Source organism: Cebus imitator, unplaced genomic scaffold (assembly GCF_001604975.1).
Source record: "Cebus imitator isolate Cc_AM_T3 unplaced genomic scaffold, Cebus_imitator-1.0 Scaffold28, whole genome shotgun sequence".
In the NCBI taxonomy this organism is placed as follows: domain Eukaryota; kingdom Metazoa; phylum Chordata; class Mammalia; order Primates; family Cebidae; genus Cebus; species Cebus imitator.
Window position 1 is genome coordinate 9,723,519 of NW_016107343.1, and position 21,576 is coordinate 9,745,094.

General features: G+C 41.3%; 1 long non-coding RNA gene across 1 annotated transcript in view; it reads right to left on the reverse strand.

The window, feature by feature from the left end:
* Positions 1-16,368: 16,368 nt before the first annotated feature.
* The window catches only part of LOC119470341, a 33,460-nt gene continuing 28,252 nt past the window's right edge, over positions 16,369-21,576 (reverse strand). Inside the window, exon 2 of the long non-coding RNA XR_005199233.1 lies at positions 16,369-16,888. This is a non-coding gene — a long non-coding RNA (uncharacterized LOC119470341). The remainder of the gene's footprint in view (positions 16,889-21,576) is intronic.

Here is a 21,576-nt window from a genome sequence, read left to right on the forward strand (position 1 = left end):
ACGGCCAAGACCACACAGATGTAAATTATTTAGTTGGGTCATTAAACCAAGTCCATGTTGTGGTCCAGTTGGCCCAGCTAGCTGAGAAAAAAGTAGAGCTTGGAAATATGATATGGCTTCACTTTTTTCCAAATTTATCTGAAAATGCTGCTTTGAACCTCCATTTGAATATTGTAGGCCTAATTGGAGAAGGGGAACAGTGAAGCCAAACTCCAAGAAGGACAAAAAGGGAATTATATAAAAACCTTAGAATACTTAAATGCCTCAACAACTTTGAGGGACTATCTCAAGACTGGCCAGCTTTTATTATAGAAGATTGCTCTCATATGGCCAGCCTGTTTGTTCTGTATGGGCATATGTCCCAAGAAATATCTAAGTTAATTGCTATTCTAGGTCAAGATAAGCCAGTACATGGTGGCAGTGGATTATGGATATTGCAGTATGATCTACTGCCTGAATTTCCAAATCTTAGATGAAAGTATTGACCTGGAGTGAATGAATGGATCATTTCCAAGCTAAAGTTTGTCCAGTAGGAATAGAGTCATTACCTAGGAAACTGTGGAATTGAGAATCCTCAGCTTTGTCTTTAGGTTAGATCTTTGTGATGGTTAATACCGAGTATCAACTTGATTGGATTGAGGGATACAGAAGTATTAATCCTGGGCATGTCTCTGTGGGTGTTGCCAAAGGAGATTAATATTTGAGTCAGTGGGCTGGGTAAGGCAGATCCACCCTTAATCTGGTGGGCACAATCTAATCAGCTTCCAGTAAATATAAAGCAGACAGAAAAAAAAATGTGAAAATGCAAAATGGGCCTAGCCTCCCAACCTATGTCTTCCTCCCATGCTGGATGCCTCCTTCCCTCGAACATCAGATTCCAAGTTCTTCAGTTTTGGGACTCTGATGGCTATCCTTGCTCCTCAGCTTGCAGACAGCATATTGTGGGACCTTGTGATTGTGTAAGTTAATATTTAATAAACTCCCTTTCTATATCCTGTTAGTTCTGTCCCTCTAAAAGAACCCTGACTAATACAGATTTTGGTACCAGGTGTGGTTCTAGAGGAACAGAATATTAAGGATGGAGTTCTTTCATTGGTTTTAGGGTTCCTGGAGTTGGCTGCTTAATAGGCTTAGACCCAAAAATGCTAAGGACTGTGCTTCTAATAGTATGGAGAACACTGATAGTCCGTGGCATGTACTCTTTAGAGAGTTATGCAAAATAAATGCACTTGATACTCCTGATTTACTGCTCATGAGAGGCAAGGAGCTTAGTGACTGTATATGTATCTTTGACCATGTGTGGAGAACCAAGGAACTTAATGAAGCTGGTTGGTTTCTCCTAAGCTCAGTGGACAAATGATGAAAGAAAATGACGAACTCAGGGATTCTGTCTCCCAGCTTCAGAAGCAGATATTGAGCCTCAAATCTGCTAAGATTGCCCTGAGTCTTATCTCCTGTAGAGAAAGAGCTGAAATTGTGAAAAACAGACACAAGAACTTTATCATGCGAGTGGTTGACCTGCAATGAAAGGTGCATGCACAGCCTCACCAGGTGTCTACTGTTAAAGTGAGGGCATTGACTAGAAAGTAATAAGACCCTGAAACTTGGAATGGGGATGTGTGGGAGGACCCTGATGAAGCTGGGGACACTGAATTTTTAAAACATGATGAACCTTTTTTTGCCAGAAGGAAAAACTTCCCCATCCCCAGTAATGGCAATATCCGCTCCTTGACCCATGCTTCCATCAGCCTTTCCACCTTTGTCTGAGGAGATAAACCCTGTGCTGTCTGAGGCAATAGTGATGGCCTCCCTGAGGCAGTTGCCAGGCAAAATAATGTTGATTCTCCTCAGGAGCCACCCCCAACACCTCTGTTTGCTTCTAGATGTGTAATAGACTAAAGTCCCAGCAGACCCCTGGAGGTGAGGTTCAGAGTATGACCAATGAGGAGGTGCACTACACTCAAAAAGAACTGTTTGAGGTCTTTATGTAAACAGTAATCTAGAAAATAGGCATGAAAATGAATATTAGGTGTATGGGATAATGGTGGAAGGAAAATAGAGTTGGATTGGGCTGAATTTATTGACTAGGGCCCACTAAGTAGGGGCTCTGCCTTTAATGTTGCAGCTCAAGGAGTTTAAAAGGGTTCTGGGCTGGGCGCAGTGGCTCACACCTGTAATCCCAGCACTTTGGGAGGCCGAGGCAGGTGGATCACGAGGTCAAGAGATCAAGACCATCCTGGTCAACACGGTGAAACCCCGTCTCTACTAAAAAAAAAAATACAAAAAATCAGCTGGGCATGGTGGTGCATGCCTGTAATCCCAGCTACTCAGGAGGCCGAGGCAGGAGAATTGCCTGAACCCAGGAGGCGGAAGTTGCGGTGAGCTGAGATCGTGCCATTGCACTCCAGCCTGGGTAACAAGAGCGAAACTCCGTCTCAAAAAAAAAAAAAAAAAAAAGGGTTCTAATAATTTATTTGCTTGGTTAGCTGAAACATAAATTAAAACATGGCCCACTATGAGTGAGCTGGAAGTGCCTGATCTCCTTTGGTTTAATGTAGAGGTAGGGAACAAACAGCTTAGGGAGATTGAGATGGTGGAGTGGATTAGTCCCTTTAGACCTACTCATCCCAACTGGGAGGGTCCAGAAAATATATCCTTGACCAATGCCTTGAGAAAAAGATTTGTGAGGGCAGCACCTGCAACTTTAAAGAGCCCTATAATTGCTCTTCTCTGTATGTGAGATCTAATGGTGGGAACCACAGTCACTCGAGTACAAGATATAAATACAATAGGAATAATCAGAGTCCAAGTGACAGCGCTTAACTGTCACAGACAAGGTGGGTGTAGCTACCATAATGGACAGCAGAGGCAGCAGCAATCAGAATAATCTGAGTGTAGAGCTCTAGCATTGGCTAATTACTCTGTTCCTAGAAGTGAAATTGATAAGAAGCCTACTGCATTCCTACTTAAATTATACAAACAGAAAACTTCTAGGTTGAATGGACAAAAGACTAATTTGAATTATAAAAACAGAGAATCACAGCCACTCAATCAATATCCAAACTTGAGCCAGTTTACAGACCTAGAACCCCCTGAATGAAGGGGAGGCTAGGTCCTCTTGAGGAAAGACCCCATTATACTACTGACTATTTATGCAGTGGATCTTTCTCCCATCCTTCCCCAAGGAGACCTCCAGCCTTTTATCAGGCTAACTGTGTACTAGGGAAAAGGAAATGATCAAACATTTCAGGGACTACTGGACACTGGCTCTTAGCTGATTGATTCCAGGGGACCAAAACATCACTGAGATTCTCCAGTTAAAGTAGGGGCTTGTGGAAGTCAGGTAATGAATGGAGTTTTAGCGCAAGTCCTACTTACAGTGGGTCCAGTGGGTCCCCGGACTCATCCTGTGGTCATTTCCCTAGCGCGAGAATGCATAATTTGCAGAGACATACTTAGCAGCTGGCAGAACTCCCACATTGGCTCCCTGACTGTTAGAGTGAGAGATATTATGGTGGGAAAGGCCAAATGGAAGTCATTAGAGCTGTCACTACCTAAAAAAATAGTAAATCAAAGACAATATGTCATCCTTGAGCGATTGCAGACATTAGTGCCACCATCAAGGACTTGAAAGATGCAGAGGTGGTGATTCCCACCACATCTTCATTCAACTCCCCCATTTGGCCTGTGCAGAATACAGATGGATCTTGGAGAATGACAGTGGATTATTGGAAGCTTAACCAAGTGATGACTCCAGTTGCAGCTATTGTACCAGATGTGGTTTCATTACTTGAGCAAATTAACACATCTCCTGGTACCTGATATGCAGCCATTGACTTAGGAAATGCCTTTTTCTCCATTCCTGTCCATAAGGTCCACCAGAAGCAATTTGCCTTCAGCTGGCATGGCCAGCAATATATCTTTACTGTCCTACCTCAGGGATATATCAACTCTCCAGCTTTGTGTCATAACCTTATTCAGAGAGACCTTGGTTGCTTTTTGCTTCTGCAAGGTATCACACCGGTCCATTACATTGATGACGTTATGCTGACTGGATCCACTGAGCAAGAAGTAGCAAATACAATGGACTTATTGATAAGACATTTGCATGCCAGTGAATGGGAAATAGATCTGACTAAAATTCAAGGACCTTCTAACTCAGCAAAATTTCTAAAGGTTCAGTGGTGTGGGATCTATCAAGATATGCCTTCTAAGGTAAAGCGTATGTTGCTTTAGAGGCACAACTCCTAGTGAGTCTATTTGAATTTTAGAGGCAACACATTCCTCATTTGGGTGTGTAACTGTGGCCCATTTTTTGAATGACCTGAAAGGCTGCCAGTTTTGAGTGGGATCCACAACCGGAGAAGACTCTGCAATAGGTCCAGGCTTCTGTGCAAGCTGCTCTGTCACTTTGTCCATATGATCCAGCAGATCCTTTGGAGCTTGAGGTGTCAGTGGCAGATAGGGATGCTGTTTGGAGTCTTTGACAGGCTCCCATAGGTGAATCACAGCAGAGCCCTCTAGGATTTTGGAGCAAGGCCCAGCCATCTTCTGCAGATAATTACTCTCATTTTGAGAGACAGCTCTTGGCCTGATACTGGGCTTTGGTGGAAATTGAATGTTTGACTATGAATCATCAAGTCACCATGTGACTCAAACTACCTATCATGAACTGGCTGCTTTCTGACCCATCTAGCCATAAAGTAGGTCATGCACAGCAGCATTTAATCATCAAATGGAAGTGGTATATATGTGATCAGCCTCAAACAGGTCCTGAAGGCACGATTAAGTTACATGAGGAAGTGGCTCAAATGCCCATGGTCTCTACTCCTGCCATCCTGCCTTCTCATCCCCAGCCTGAACCAATGGCCCCATGGGGAGTTTCTTATGATCAGTTGACAGAGAAAGAGAAGACTAGAGCCTGGTTTACAGATGGCTCTGCACGATATGCAGGCACCACCTGAAAATGCACAGCTGCAGCACTTCAGCTTTCTAGGACATCCCTGAAGGACAGCAGTGAAGAGAAATCTTCCCAGTGGGCAGAACTTCAAGCAGTGCACCCAGTTGTGCTGTTTGCTTGGAAGGAGAAAGGACCAGATGTGCAATTATATACTGATTCATGGGCTGTAGCCAATGGTTTGTCTGGATGGTCTGGGACTTGCAAGAAGCATAATTGGAAAATTGGTGACAAAGAAATTTGGGGAAAAGGTTTGTGGATGGACCTCTCCGTGTGGTCAAAACCTGTGAAGATATTTGTATCCCAGGTGAATGCTCACCAACAGGTGACCTCAGCAGAGATGATTTTAATAATCAAGTGGATAAGACTACTTGTTCTATGGACACCACGAAGCCTCTTTCCCCAGCCACCCCTGTGATTGCCCAGTAGGCCCATGAACAAAGTGGCCATGATGGCAGGGATGGAAGTTACCCGTGGGATCCACAACATGGACTTCCACTTACCAAGGCTGATCTGGCTAAGGTTCCTACATCATCCCCAATTTGCCAGCAACAGAGACCAACACTGAGACTTCAATATGGCACCTTTCCTTGGGGTGATCAGTCAGCCACTTGGTGGCAGGTTGATTATATTGGACCTCTTCCATCATGGAAAGGGCAGAGGTTTGTCCTCACTGGAATAGACACTTACCTCAGATGTGGGCTTGCCTATCCTGCATGCAGTGCTTCTGCCAAGACTACCATCCATGGACTCGTGGAATGCCTTATCCACCATCATGGTATTTCACACAGTGTTCATTGCTTCTGACCAAGTCTCTCATTTTACGGCTAAAGAAGTGTGGCAGTGGGCTCACGCTCATGGAATTCACTGGTCTTACCATGTTCTCCATCATCCTGAAGTGTCTGGATTGATAGAATGGTGAAATGGCCTTCTGAAGTCACAATTACAATGCCAACTAGGTGACAATATTTTGTAGGGCTGGGGCAAAGTTCTCCAGAAGGCCATGTATGCTCTGAATCAGCATCCGATATATGGTACTGTTTCTCCAGTAGCCAGGATTCATGGGTCCAGGAATCAAAGAGTAGAAGTGGAAGTGGTACCACTTACTTTCACCCCTAGTGAACAACTAGCAAAATTTTTGCTTCCTGTTCCCACAGTATTACATTCTGCTGAACTAGAGATCTTAGTTCCAGAGGGAGGAATGCTGCCACCAGGAGACACAAAAATGATTCCATTAAACTAGAAGTTAAGATTGTCACCTGGACACTTTGGGCTCCTCCTACCTTTAAGTCAACAGGCTAAGAAGTGAGTTACAGTGTTCGCTGGGGTGACTGACCCGAACTATGAAGATGAAATCAATGTACTACTCCACAATGGAAGTAAGGAAGAGTATGCATGGAATACAGGAGATCCATTAGCATTAATTAGTATTACCATGCCCTGTGATTAAGGTCAATGGGAAACTACAACAGCCCAATCCAGGCAGGACTACAAATGATTTTATATATATATATATATATTCTCATTATATAATGAGAAATCTTGCTTGACATTTAGATAGATAGATAGATAGATAGATAGATAGATAGATAGATAAATAGATAGATAGAGGATGTCTTGGATGCCTGTCTTCCAAATTCACAGTGCTTGCTGGAATGAAGGCATCACAGAGGCAGCCTCCTTTGTTGAGTCCCTGCTCATTGCTGGAGACAGCAAGCTCTGTCCAGACCCTCCATAAATGGAGAGCAGAGAAGTCTTTTAATCTTCTTTGCCCCCTATATTTCATGCTTGTTTCCCCTATCTTCCTCTCACATTATTTCAATAGTAAAATAGTCAGTGCTGCACAATAATTGATCTGATAACATTTAGTCAAAATTATTAAATTTCGCAAAGTATTGGAGTGGGGTTATTTAGTTCTGTGATACTATGTGGCTGGATCAAAATGATTTTCATTTCATGTTGCTTAGTTCTGTTATTCTACAGTATCAGGTCACTTAACTCCATCTTGTCAAATATCAGATTTGGGAATGTCAGGATAATAAAAGCAAGTTTTATTATTGCAAGATAAATATTTGGCATTGTATAGTCATAGCTTATCTAAGATAATATTTTTAAGGATTAATATTGGAGCAGAAACAGAAGAATGATATTCAGCATACATGTGACATTTATGTCAACAAGCATGGATGGATTAAAATAAACCAATTTAATTTCCAAAAGCCCATTGCACTTAGCAGAAAATTTTGCATACTGCATGCAAACCTGCCCCATTGCCCCATAAGCCAAACTCTTCAAATCACTACTGGAGATTTCAATTCAATCCAAGGAAATATATAGTATATATGTGCTTATATACGATGTGTAAAAATCTGAAGCCTCTGAGACATAAGTCTTACGACAATGCAGTAGGTGTCAATATTTTACCAAGATAATGGTGAGAACTCTAAATCAGAATGTTACATTCTTAAAACCAATTTGTTTTAGTGGCATATACTCAAGTGTCACGTATCAAATGCTTATTCAAAGTGAGACCACATACGTCAGGTTTGTGAAAGACTATTTCTGTTTATTTTTCTTCCTTTAAGTGTGCTCTTGTATCCCAAGGTATTTTCTTAAGGCTGAAATTTAGCCATTTGTGGTGCAGGAACACAGGATTGGGAAGAACTTGACCCAGTTCCTTCGGGGATTAGTTCTTGAACTCCTGAAAAGTGTATTTAAAGTGGCTTACAAATGGATAAGAATTCTTGCTTGACATTTTAAAACCTATGATGGGAATCAGTTTTGGCTTTGAAACCAGGACTTAAGAGTATTAACACTAGGTCCCTCTTCTTAATCACAAGGCAAAAACCGCATGTAAATTTGGTACAGCAATGATCGGCCACTTGGAATAAAACTCAAGATGTTGGAAAACATCAATCAGCCTTGAATACCATGTTAAGGGTAGAGTCTTGCTAAGTATACCTACCAATACTGAGCCCTGTAATAGTGCCAAACTGTTAAAAGGTAGAGATGACCGTTGTGCCCTCTTCTGTATAGGGAGCTCTGTTACTGTTGGGATGTGGCATATTATAGTGACCACTAGGTTTCCTTATCAGGAAACTTTGGTTGAAATTTGGCTTTGCCTATACTCGAATCTCAAGCAAGTTACCTTGAGGATGTCAACAACTCTGAGACTTAATGAACTAAGACAGTGATTCTCAAACTTTTCTGTCTTAGGATCCCTTTATGCTCATAAACTTAGTGAGAACCCCAAAGAACCTTTGTTTATGTGCATTACGTCTATTGATATTTATCATATTAGAAATTAAAACTGAATCTTTAAAAATATTTATTCATTAAAAATAACAGTAAACCCATCATCAACTAACATAAAATATATTTTTGTGGAAAAATAACTATTTCACAAATATTAGAGAGAATCATTGTTTCCCATTTTTGCAAATTTCTTTGGTGTTTAACAGAAGGCAGCTAGAGTTAAGGCTGCCTTCAATCTGTAGTGATATCATACTTCATGTAGCCTCAGGTAAACACTGTATATTTGAGAGAATGGAAGTGAAAAAGGCACTCAACATTTTAGTATCACTGTGAAAATTGTTTTCATCTCATGGACTGAAAAAGGGACCACCAGGGGTCCCCACTCCACACTTTGAGAATTACTTTCCCTAGAAATAATACCAAATAATAACAATAATAATAATCATAGCCAACATTACTCAAATGCTTGTCCTGCGCTTGTCCCTATTTTAAATATTTTTCATTATTATCTCACTTAATCTTTCTAGCAACCAAATGAGGTAGATATTATATAACATTATCTTTATTTTACAGATGAGAAAACTGAGGCAGATGAATTACCAAGGTCACATAGATAATAAATGATACAGCCAGGATAGGAGTAGGTACACCAGGTACAGTGTTGTCACAAAGATCAACAGTAGTAGACAACAGTGTGTTGGCGGCAGAGGTGATGGCGGTGATCATGACAGAGGTACAGTATGGTATCTAACATTTAGGAAACACAGGCTATGTAAAATGCTGGGTGCCTTCCATTCATCACCTTATTTTGTCCTCACAACAGATCTATGATGTACTTTTATTATCATCATCATTTGACAGATAAGGAAACTGAGTCTTCCCTAAGATTACATTTAGTATATAGGAAAATTATATAAACTCTCTAACTATACAGTTTTGCTACTACTTTTAATTAAACATAAAACTATGCTAAGGGCCGGTTGCAGTGCCCCACACCTGTAATCTGAGCACTTTGGGAGGCCTAAGCGGGAGGATCACTTGAGGTCAGGAGTTCAAGACCAGCCTGGTCGACATGGTAAAACCCTGTCTCTAATACAAGTACAAAAAATTACCCAGGGGTGGTGGCGGTTGTCTGTAATCCCAACTACTCGGGAGGCTGAGGTATGATAATCGCCTGAACGTGGGAAACGGAGGTTGCAGTGAGCCAAGATCGTGCCACTGCACTCCAGCCTGGGTGATAGAGCAAGACTCCGTCTCAAAAAAACAAACAAATGAAAATTTTGCTAAGATTAGATGATGTGACCTTATACCTCATTTAACTGGCATCATGGCATCATAAGATCCAGCTGTCTCTGCAGATGTCAATTTTCCAGTATAGTTCATTTTTACTGCTTTGTGGCCCAATTGTTTAAGGTATAACCATACTATTGGAAGAAATCATTATGAGCATCAATTTGGATTCTATGCCTCCCTGTAGAGATGCACTGGAGGCTATTGAGATGGGAAGGCCTCGATTTCTTGATCAAATAATTCAAGGATACTCTTTATGCTGTGACAGCGTTTTCTTTTTAGGGTTTGCATACATTCCTGTTTTTACTATCTCCTCCTTATAAATTCAATCGTTTTGTTGTTTTTGTTTTTTGTTTTTCAGATTTAACTCTTGTGCCTGATTTTAGCCCACTCTCTTTTTGCATGCTTGGAAATTACTGCTTCTATTTTGTCCTCTTAGAGAACTAGGCAACCAGTTTGCCTGTATTTGTTGTGTGTAAAATAAAGGCAAAACCTATCTGAGTCTATGGACTCTGAATATTTGTTTAGATTGCTCCAAATTCTTCCTCTGCTCACTTCCACTTGATCGGCCTTACTCACACAAATGCAGTTGCTACATAAGCATTTTTGTATAAGTGAGATTTTACCAAGCCATCACAACTTCTGAAAGATGGCGGGTTTTAATGCCATTTACTAGGAGAGCAATTTGCATATGGGCTTTCTTTTCCTGTATTTTTACATTTCAGAGCTCTGCTATTAACTACACTTTTTAAAAATCCTTCAGAGGAAACCAAATATGCCTTGTTCCAATTCCAATAAGGTTGCTTTGAATATTTTGAACTTGTAGTCACGGTTGAGATGACTTAATTTAAAACACATTTGGAAGCGCAACTGAGCCTAACCTATGTAGGTTGCTTCATTATTTTCTTGGATGATTTCACTTTCTGTTGTTTTGTTTTTGTCTAAATTCATGGCCCAGTGTTATTTATGTTCTTCTGTATCTGAGATGTATCTCTAGTAAAAATAAAATAAAAGGAAAGCCACTAATGTCAGATTGGAAAGAAGTGGTAAAAACAAAAACAGAAAACAAAAAGAAAGAACAGGAGAAGCCAAAGTCTAAGAAGGAAAGAAACCAGTCACTGTTGTACTAGATTAAAATCAATTCAACAAACCATTATAGGTACTTAGGACTGGTCCAAGGGATAAACTAGCAAAGTCTTCTGATTATATCCATAATAAAGCTCAAAGTCTAGGATTGGCGCCTATCTACCTATCTGGGCTCCCACTCCTCCTGGTCTTATAAGTTACATAGAAAACACTACAGAAAACAGCACGAAGCTGCCTCAAAAAATTAAAAATAGAATTACCACATGATAAAACAATTCTACTCCTGGACATACACCCAAAAGAATTGAAAGCAAGTGTTCATCTACCCATATTCATACACATGTTCATAGCAGCATTATTCACAACAGCATACAAGTGGAAACAACTCATGTGTCCATCGATGGATGAATTGATAAACAAAATGTGGCATATATTTGTAATGGAATATTATTCAACCTTTCAAAAGAAGGAATTTCGGCTGGGCGAGGTGGCTTATTCCTATAATCCCAGCACTTTTGGAGCCCAAGGTGAGTGATCAGTTGAGGTCAGGAGTTCGAGACCAGCCTGGCCAACATGGTGAAAACCTGTCTCTACTAAAAATACAAAAATTAACTGGAGGTGGTAGCAGGTGCCTGTAATCCCAGCTACTCGGTAGGCTGAAGCAGGAGAATCACTTGGCCCTGGGACATAGAGGTTGCACTGAGCTGAGATTGTGCCACTGCACTCCAGCCAGGGCAGTAGAGGGAGACTCCATCTTGGAAAGACAAAAGAGGGAAATTCTGATACATGTTACAACATGGATGAATGTCAATGACATACTAAGCGGTATGAGCCAGTCACAAAATGACAAATACTGTATGATTCCATTTATATGAGGTAGCTAAAGTAGTCAAATTCACAGAGACAGAAAGCAGAAAGATGGTTCCGGAGACTGGAAGGAGAAGGTGATTGGGAATGTTTAATCTGTATGGAGTTTCAGTTTTGCAAGATGAAATGGCCTTGGAGATGGATGATTTCACAACACTGTGAATATACTTAGTGCTGCAGACCTGTACACTTAAAGATGGTCAAAACGGTAAATTTTATGTGTATTTTGCCACAATTTTAGAAAAGTTTTTTAAAAACAAACAAGCACACACATACTTGCTGTTGTCATTCTATTGCTTGCTTATTATCTTATAGGCTGGATGCCTGAACACACTGACTGTGGTAAACTATCTTACTTCAGTTAATTATGCTAAGTAAGGCAGAAAGAGAGCAATTGACTTGCCACCAACACGCTGGAGGGTCGGTGACAAAGCTCCACACAGAACCCAAGTGACTGGCAACTGGCTCCTGGCTCTGTCCAAACTCCCCCACAACCCCACAGAGGCTTTGCCATTTCCCAGTGAATTTGTCACCATAAACCTGAGAAAGTAAATAGACACCGGGAAGGGGGCTGAACTGGTTGCATTGCTGATCACAGACCAGCCCCAGAGAGAAGACACCTGTGATGTGACTTGGCCATTGTGTCTCCCTCACTGACTGCTGAGCTCCCGCACTTTCATGCTCGTTAAAAGTTATAATTCTGGAGATGAAACAGGGATAAACTCATCTGGCTGTAATTCAGGACTGAGAAGAAAGCCTCACCTTCACCCTACCCAGCAAGCCTCCTTCCGCCTTCTTTCTCCACCCAAGAAATACAACAAACTATGCTCTCAGGATTTCTTTCCTCCCCATGACCATGACCATTCACTGATGAAGTGCAGGTGCGTGTGCAGCCCATGGAGAATATGAGAGGATGGGGCACGAGGAGGGATGAAGAATTTCCTGAGAAATTCAAGCCCTTAAATCGCTCCTCTTTTATTAGCCAAAGAAAGTTTTTGGTTATATCAGGAGGTTGGCAATTATATCAGGAGGTTGGCAAAGTTTTTCTGTAAAGGTCCAGATATTAAATATTTTAGACTTTGTAGTTCCATTTCAAGTATTCAATTTTGCTCTTATGGGGCAAAAATGGCCTAAATAATATGTAAAATATGAATGTTCGTGTTTCAATAAAACTTTATGGACAATAAAATTTGAATTTCACTATAAGTTTCATATGTCTCAAAATATTATTTTTAATTTTTTCTAGATCATTAAAAATTGTGAAAACCATTCTTAGCTTGCAGGTCATACAAAAAAACAGGTGGTAGGCCAGATTTTGACTATGGGCTATTGTTTGTTCACCTCTGGTTTAAATATTTATGATCTTCCTAGTTTTAAAAGCCTAATATAGCTCACATGTTCTTGAGAGGAAGGCAATAATATTTATGGATAATTTGTTCAACATAATTTGGTATAGCATGATGATGAAGAACACAGCTTCTGGGAGCAGAATGGTTGGGTTTAAATTCCAGCCCTGCCACTCACAAGCTGTGTGACCTTAGGTAAATTACTTAAACTCTCTGAACCTGTGTCTCCTCATCTGCAAACAAGCTGACTCCAACAAAACTCACTCAACAGAGTTGTATGGATTAAATGAAATGGTATGCATTGAGTGTTCAGGCTGTTGCTTTATAACCGTCAGATGCTATGTGCTATATGACAGCATTATCACATTTAATCTTGCCAAATGGATTTTATCGCCATGTGATAAATACAAATAATAAATTTCAAGTCATTTAGGCAGCTTGCTTGTTGGGGCTCAGAAAACATTATCCCAAAGCCCTTTGAGCTGAAGAAGATTGAGAGGACCTAGGAAGCAAGGTCACTGACTTTCCCCCACATTTCTGTGTGAGAGCCAAACATAAAGGAATTCTCTGTTTTACCTTTCCTGCAGGTAGATCAGAAGCCCCTCATGTGAGAGATGACCTGCCCTATACCTGGAGGAAAGAAATGCTACACAGAGAGGCCAAGAAGAGTCTGAACAAATACGTCTTGCTGAGCGACACGCTCCCGCCCCACACCGTTTATCACCCTTAGGCCCTGTGCCTTCATGTAGTCCAATCACATTTCTTTGCACTTCTTTCACCAGACTTACCATAAAAATACAGCTTTCCCTGAGTCTTTGGGTTTTTTACTTCTAAAGCCTCCTGAGTCACATAAAACTTTTAAAATAAATTTGTTAAGCTTTTATCTTGCTAACCTGTCTTTTATTGTAGGAGTGTCCACCATGTCCCTTGCAATAAGTGAAAAAAAGTTGTTATTTTTTCTCCCCTCTGTGCTCAAGCTTCAAACAGAAGGATGATTATAACACCGGCTATCTGCTGTGGTCTAGGCTTTTTCCTCCATTCAAACCAGACTGCCTCACTGTTCTCGTTGAGACTATTTCTGTAGCTTTTCATGTTGTTAATCACATGTTTACTGACACATCTCCTTTCTCTCTTTGTTCCATGATTCTTCTTCTATTAGATCTTCTCTTCTGTTGCCTTCAAGTGTTCTGGTTCCTCTATCTCTAAAACTGAGGTCCAGAATGTCCACTTTTTTGTCCTCTGCAATGTTCCTCTGTCTCCCCCAGCTTTGATGAGAAACAAACACCTTTGGCAAATGTGTCCCACAGCTCCATTTCTCCAGATGCTGCACAATTAGATGCTTCCAGAGGGCAGCGTGCTGGATGGGCTGCCACATCTCAGCACTGCCTCTCATTTACTGGGGGATATTGGGAGAATTACATAACCTCTCTGAGTCTTGGTTAAGACATCAGTAAAATTGTGATAATAATAAGAACCTCCAACTAAGGTTGTTCTAAAGATAAAATGAAACAATGGACATTATGCAAATAGAAGTGTTATTCATTCATTCTTTTGTTTATTTGTTCAACAAGCATTTATGGTGCCCTTTGTATGTCCCTCTAAGTCCATACTCAGTAGGTGATATTGGGAAAGCCCTGAGTCTTTTCACCTCCACACATCTAAATGTGCACTTCTCTATTTTTGCCTTTTGCTCATCTTCCAGTCCCCTAGGTTCAAGCCATAATTCTTGGTAATGCTACCTTCTCTCAGCTCCTGTATTCCAACTGTCAAGTCTTGTTGGACTTGCTCATTTTTTCCCTCTTTTTTCCCACTGTTACCATCCTAGGACTAAGCCCAGATCAGCTTAAGCCTGGATCCTTTCTTCATGCCAATCCTCAAGTTTTGACTTTATTTCAGCTGGAAATTAGCATCCAGGAAAGTGTTTGAATAGGTAAGGAAAAGGATCAAAGTGGTGCTTTTGGAAGTTTAATTTGTGCTCCACATGAGTTGAAGTGGGGAGTGGCCAGCGGCAAGGAGACAGGTAAAAAGTTTTAACAATTTAAATATAAATTGATAAAGACTTAAAGTAAGGTGATGCCATTAGGCACGGAACAGAGAAAGAGGAGGCTGCAAGAGGCATTTGGAAGGAGCCTGCGTGAGAGTGATTTAAGTTTGGGGTTTGAAGATAACTTCACAATTTAGAGTCTTGGTAACTAGGAGACTAATGATACCTTTTTCACAACTTCTGCAGCACTTTGTCCTGCTCACATGTACCTTTTCACCTGCCATCTGATGTAGGTTATTTCCTTTACATGAATCATTGTCTTTCTCTACAAATTGGTTATGCACCGCATAAAGAATGATCTATGTGTATCTTAGTCCATTTTCTGTTGCTTGTAACAGAAAACTTAAAACTGGGCAATTTATAAAGAAAAGAAATTTATTTCTTACAGCTCTGGAGGCTAAATCCAAGGTCAGGGGACCACATCTAGTGAGGACCTTCTTCCTGGAGGTGACCCTGCAGAGTCCTGAGGTGGTGCTGGACATTACATGGCAAGGGGGCTGAGTGTGCTAGCTCAGGCCTCTCTTCTTCTTTTGTAAAGCCACCAATCCCACTCTCATGATAACCCATTCATCCATTAATCCACTGTTACAAGTAGAATTTTAATGCTGCAAAAGAAGTAGCACTCGAATATAAATTTCCTCAGCAAAGCAATTTACTTCTACAGAAGGCTGCAGCTCACAGATGGAACATGACAAGTGCACACCTGGACCAGGAGGGGAAGAGGTACTTATGCTTGACGGAAGTCACCCCTACTGCTGTGTCATTCCCCTGCTGGCTAGGGTGAGACTGCACAGTCTAGTATAATTCCAGTTGGCTACTTTAAGGGGAGCAGGGGTACGAGCCCAACTGGTGTGGTGGCTAATTTGGCTGGAAGGACAGTTTCAGGCAGGTCAGAGCAGGTAAGCAGGGGTCAATGCAGGTGACCAGAGCAGGTGACTAGAGCAGGTGGCTGGGATGAGTCAGGATGGGGCAGGGGACTGAGGGAACAGATGTGAGCTCTGATTAGAACTGGTGGAAAATGTTGTTTACTGAAACTACAAGGAAGTAAAACTTTAAAATAGAGAATTAAAGAATAAGAGAGCTGAACATACCGACGTACTGATTCTTTGAAGAGAAACTTTGGGTTCACTATATCTAACACCAATAACCCATTAATTCATGAATAGATTAATTCATTCATAAGGGTAGAACCCTTAAGACGCAATCACCTCTTAAGGGCCCCACCTTTCAATACTACTACACTGGAGAATAAATTTCAACATGACTTTTAGAGGAGATAAATGTTCAAACCATAAAAATGTCCCATCATGCTTTTCTTTTTATTTCAAAATTTGCTTACACTGAGTCTAGGCAGTGCAGTAAGTGTTGCTATTGGTTCGTTCTTGTTGTGAGTACTTGGAAGATGTTGCAGGAATGAAAAATGGGGTAGCAAATTTTTTCATTTTTACCCTAGAGAATCAGAGTTACATCAGTATTATTAGATTATTGCTAAACTAAGTCTATTCTATAAAGAAACATAAACATTCAGATTGTGCACCAAATTTATTTTCATTAGTGAAATACAACCCCCATGAAAGCGCCCACACAACCTCAGTAGGCTGGTGGTACAGTGCCTAAGAAAGAAGAATCAGGAGTGAACTCAAGACCCAGCACCCCAGAAAACCCTCTATCTTGATGGAAAGGGCTACTTCTTCTCTGTCTCCTCATCCTCACATGTACATTCCATCTGCCTAATGCTTTTCTCTCTTAACTAAAACACAAACAGACACAACACACACACACAAAGCATTTCTTGCCCCATTTCTCAGAAAGCAAGGTCAACTTATGCCACATTTAGGCAGTGTAGTAGGTGCAGGCAAATGTTCTTGCGATTTCTTGAAGCACAGCTTTTAAACAGTGTGGGGCAGATATGAAGTCCTGCAGACAGCAGCTGCAGGCAGAGTGGGCTGGTATGCAGCAAGGGAATGCATGGGAGGACTTTCTGAGCAATCTTTGAGCAGATGGTGAGTCTAGGCATCTGGGTGCAAGTCACTCCAGTCACATCTGAAAGCCAAACAAGATTCTTTAAAACTGTAAGTTTGGACAGTGTTATTCATTCTATGGTGATATCAGAGAAAGGGCTTCACATCTCTCTTTCTGAGTAGACGAAAATAAAAAATAAAAAATCCCAGAGCAATAGCAGGAGTCAAGAAGTCCAAGGCTAAGCAAAAGGAGTAACATTGGCTGGAGGCTGGGGTCCTAGAAAAGGAAAGGCAAAAGACTACAAAAATAAAAATAGTGCTCATTAAGCTGAGGATTATGTCAGGGATGGAGCTGGGAAAAATCATAGAACAAATAACAGAGCGGTTAGGGAAATGATTTTAGACTTGCTAGCATCTCTCTTGTTCTTGGATTGGCCATTTATTCAATACACAGAAAAAAAAGACTTCCTAGAATGATATAACAGAAAGACCAGTAGCTCTCTTAAGAGATGGGCTTAGATTTAAACCCCACATTCTGTGAGTGATCTTGGCAAGTCACTTCACTTTATTGGGACCCTTTCATGCCCTCATCTGTGAAAAGGGTAGGATGATATCTACTCCTAGGGTGTTATGAGGATTAAATGAGATAATGTATGAGAATCTCAGCTCAGCCCAACATGGTTTGGCAAACAGAGGACATTCAATAAATATGTGCTCTTTCTCTCTCTTCTCTCTTCCCCTTTTCTCATAGGAGTCAGGGCTCGCATAAATCTATAAAGGCAGAACTCTTTCATATGCTGCCTTTAGGCAGAAAGAACAGAGTTTGGTCAAAAACTGTGAAGGGCCTGAAACTTCATACTACGTTTAAGCTCACAAGATAGACTGACAGATTCATGGATGCTGGCAGAAGACACAAGATTCCTGGGCCTGAGACAAAGGACTTTACTCACAGCACAGCAAGCAATATGAGTATCAGCATATTCATTTTGACTCTCCAAGCCCCGATTCCCACAGAACAATGTGAAAATAACCAGATGATACCTGAACACATTGTGGGGTGGCTTGTGAGAGAGAAGCCCTGAGTATAGAAAACCCAAATCTTGTATAATGAACCCTAAGTGCACCTTCCCTATGCTCCAGCCCAGCTCCATTTTTCCATGTATGTTTCCACTATGGAAACATCCTTAAAAAGAGAGCCCAGCACAAGGACTGTCAGCACCTGCCAGATGTAAAAATGTAAGATACATGGAAACTTGTCTCCCAAAAGGCATAACAGAAATAATCCCTTTCCTTCCTGTCCTCTTACTGGGTTCATTAGCAGTGGCAGGTTTTCTACACATAACTTTTCCCTGTGAACATGGAGTCTCACACATTCCACACCCGCCGTGTTCCCTCTTTATCTCTTCTCCCCATAATGTAAATGCTCAAGCACCTCATCAGAACTTTCTATCCCTATTTTGAGCTTTTTAGAGAAGTGCCAGAGCCCACAGATGGGGAGGCTGCTGGCCTAACCAAAGGACAGGGCTTCTCTCTGGGAGTCTAGTTTAATAAAGTTTTATGAAAAGCATAAGATGGGAATAAGGGAGGAGGTCAAGGGAGAGAGAGACATCTCTCCTTAACTCTCTGCACTTGGGGAACATTTGATCCCAGCTTGGAGGTGAAAACTGAGCCAAACTGGTGTCACTGAAATGAAGCAGGAAGTGTTTCGAGTCTCAGATATCTCCCTTCAGGTGCATGGGCCCAGAGCCAGCTGGATGTTTGGAGAGAGCAAGAGGCCACCCACATGGAGCTATTTGAGTGACACCAAAACATCTTCCTGCACCTGATATTTCCATTATGGTCTCTTCTCCAGCAAAGGCATGATCTAAAAAGGACACTGTTCCAATATAAATATGCCATCTGGGAAAAACAATTTCCACTCTTTATAAATGCTTCCAGAGGTGGCCCACTCATTTAATGCCCTTATTTTGAGTACCAGCTACGTGCTAGACGTTGTGTTAGCCACTGGACTTCCAGGGGGATCGACCATACGTCTTGCCCTCAGGAGACCCTAGTAAGAAGCAGGAAGTATACCGGGAATTAGGATGCAAGGGACAAACTTTATGATAAGTGAATTGAGAGAATGACAGAGGAACATAGAGGAGGGGCATTTAATCTTATTTTGGAAGATCAAGAGATGTTTTTAGTGGAAGTTAAAGGTAAGCTGAGACCCTGTATGTTGAGTCTTTCTTAGCTGTATCTTAGAGGTGAAGAAATGGAAGTTTAAAAAGTCTAAATGGCTTGCCCAATGTTACGTGGCCTGTGAATGACAAAGCCAACACTTCAACATATTACATATTAATACTGGTTTTATCATGGATTTTCCCATATGTATTAACATATTGGTTTATCTAGGCAGCTAGGGCCTTAGGAGACGAGACCTATAAGAGAGGAGTCCTTGTGGTGATGGGGGGTGCAGCAGTGTGGAGGGGTTTGGGGTGAAGGTGATTGTGTGGGGTAGGGGTGGAGAGAGAATGAGGCCGCTTGGGAAAGTCTGCCTGGGGTGGGGTGCTGGTGTAGTGGGGGATTTTGGAGGAGTAGCAGATGAGGGCTGAAAACTGGAGAGTGTGAAGTTTCTTAGGGAGAAAAAAAGAGGAAGAAGGCGGGTGGGGAGAAGAGGAGGAGGAGGGAGGAAAAAAGAAGAAGATTAGGAGGAAGGAGAGGTAGAGGAAAAGGAGAAGGGGAAAAAGGAGAAAAAAAAGGATAATTATTTAAGAACAAGATCACAACTTTTGCAGGAACATGGATGGAGCCGGAGGCTATTATTCCCTAGAAAACTAACACAGGAACAGAAAACCAAATACTGCATGTTCTCACTTATAACTGACAGCTAAATTCTTGATGAAAACTCATGAACACAAAGAAGAGAACAGCAGACATTGGGGCCCGCTTGAGTGGGGAAGGTGGGAGGGGGGAGTGGGGTAGAACAAAATAACAATTGGGTACAATGCTTACTACCTGAATTATGAAATAATCTGTAAACAAACTCCCATGACACAAGTTTACCAATATAACAAACCTGCATGTGTACCCTGAACTTAATACAAATTTAAATTAAAAGGATAATTCTTTAAGAAGTTGTGATAGAAAAATTTTTATGTGAGCAGGAAAATCTAATTTTCTCTGTTTTATAATTATATCCAGTGCTGCATAAGTTATTCACAGCCACTAATCCAGGAACCAGGACGTCAATACCTTCTCTATAAAGAGGGAGAATTCAATCAGAGCCACAACACAAAGCCCACTGCTGATTGGGTTCTTCACAGGAGCCTCAATCAGTAGTTCTTCCAGTCTTTTTCAAATGTTACTACCCTACCCCATCTTGTCGAGGTTTGCTGTGTTCTAGAGGGAATTAAAGGAACAGGTGATAAGAACCAGCTTTTCCACTCTACTCTGACCCTACAGGCGCCTGAAGTTTCCTAGGAATGACCTTAGCGTTTGGAATGAGCACAGTATTCTGCAGAGTGCAAGGTCAGTGCATTTCTGAAACACCAAAAAAAGTAAAACGTGTTTTGAGTCAAACCAGGGCTTATATTATATGCTGTGGTTCAAAGCTTTCCTCCTAATCTTAAAGCCAAGCCAAGCTCATTTGGGTTTCGAATGTCATTATTTCGCAGTCCATTGGCCTGGGCCTCCTTCTCTTGACCGAACTTTCATCCAACTTAGGCAACATTTGTATTCAATTTGATAAAAAAAATGTAGGTGAACTGCTTGCCAAATTCTTATGAATCTGTGTCAAACACAGTGATGTAGGCTAAGATTTGGGGTGTGGCTGAGTCCCCAGAGGAATTCTGTGGTTGCATAATCCACAGAAAGTGAAGCAAAGGGTATTTTCAAAACTCCAAGGAAGTGGACTCTGTAGAATCTCAGTCTATGGGGACTAAGATTTTGGAGACTTCATGACAGAATTTAAGTATTTTCACAGTACATAATGGTCTTTTAGGGATGTTTAGCGACCTGTTCATTTTTATCCCCCATCACTCCATCATATAAGTTATTATCCATCTGAACCAAAGGAATTCAGTACATAGGAATGATACATTACTTAACTCAAGGTCAAGAGGTATGAAAATGGCTGGACTAGGCGATAGGCCTGGCTCAATAAATTCTGTTGTACAGAGGCTACCAAAATCTTGATCTCTGACCCCTTCAAAGACTGCAGTTTTTTTTTTTTTTTTTTCATTACAAGACAGGTTACTACAGCAACAACATAAAAGCCACAATAAATAGAGGGTGACAAGACTGTTCTCTGGGAAATTGACTCTGAGGTGGAGATTTGCATGCAGCGAGTTATCAGGAGTGCTCTTAGGAAAGATACTCGTGAGAGAGTGAAGGAAGCAGGGCTGGGCAAAGTGGGAAGCTGGACAGTGGTGCATCCACAAGAGAGGGCTACCCAGATCCCCTGTGGCACTCTGGAACTCTGATAGCTGTTCATAACATTGTCTAACACTGTGGCAAAGGGTCTAGACAGACATTATTTAAGAACTACCTCTGGAGAGTAGACATGACCTTGCACTAGGAAGTTCTCTTTGGCAGAGAGCAGTTTTCATGGAAGGCTCAGCTGTGTGGGGTTAGCAGCCAATATTCCTGACAGCTGGAATGCCTTGGTCCTCAAAAAAGTGGTGCCCCACAGCATGCACTATGGAAGAGAAATAGAATTGTATGTTGAGAACCCAGAGTACCGTGGCCAATTTCATAAAGGTCATGTCCCTAGTGATGTGAAATTGCTCA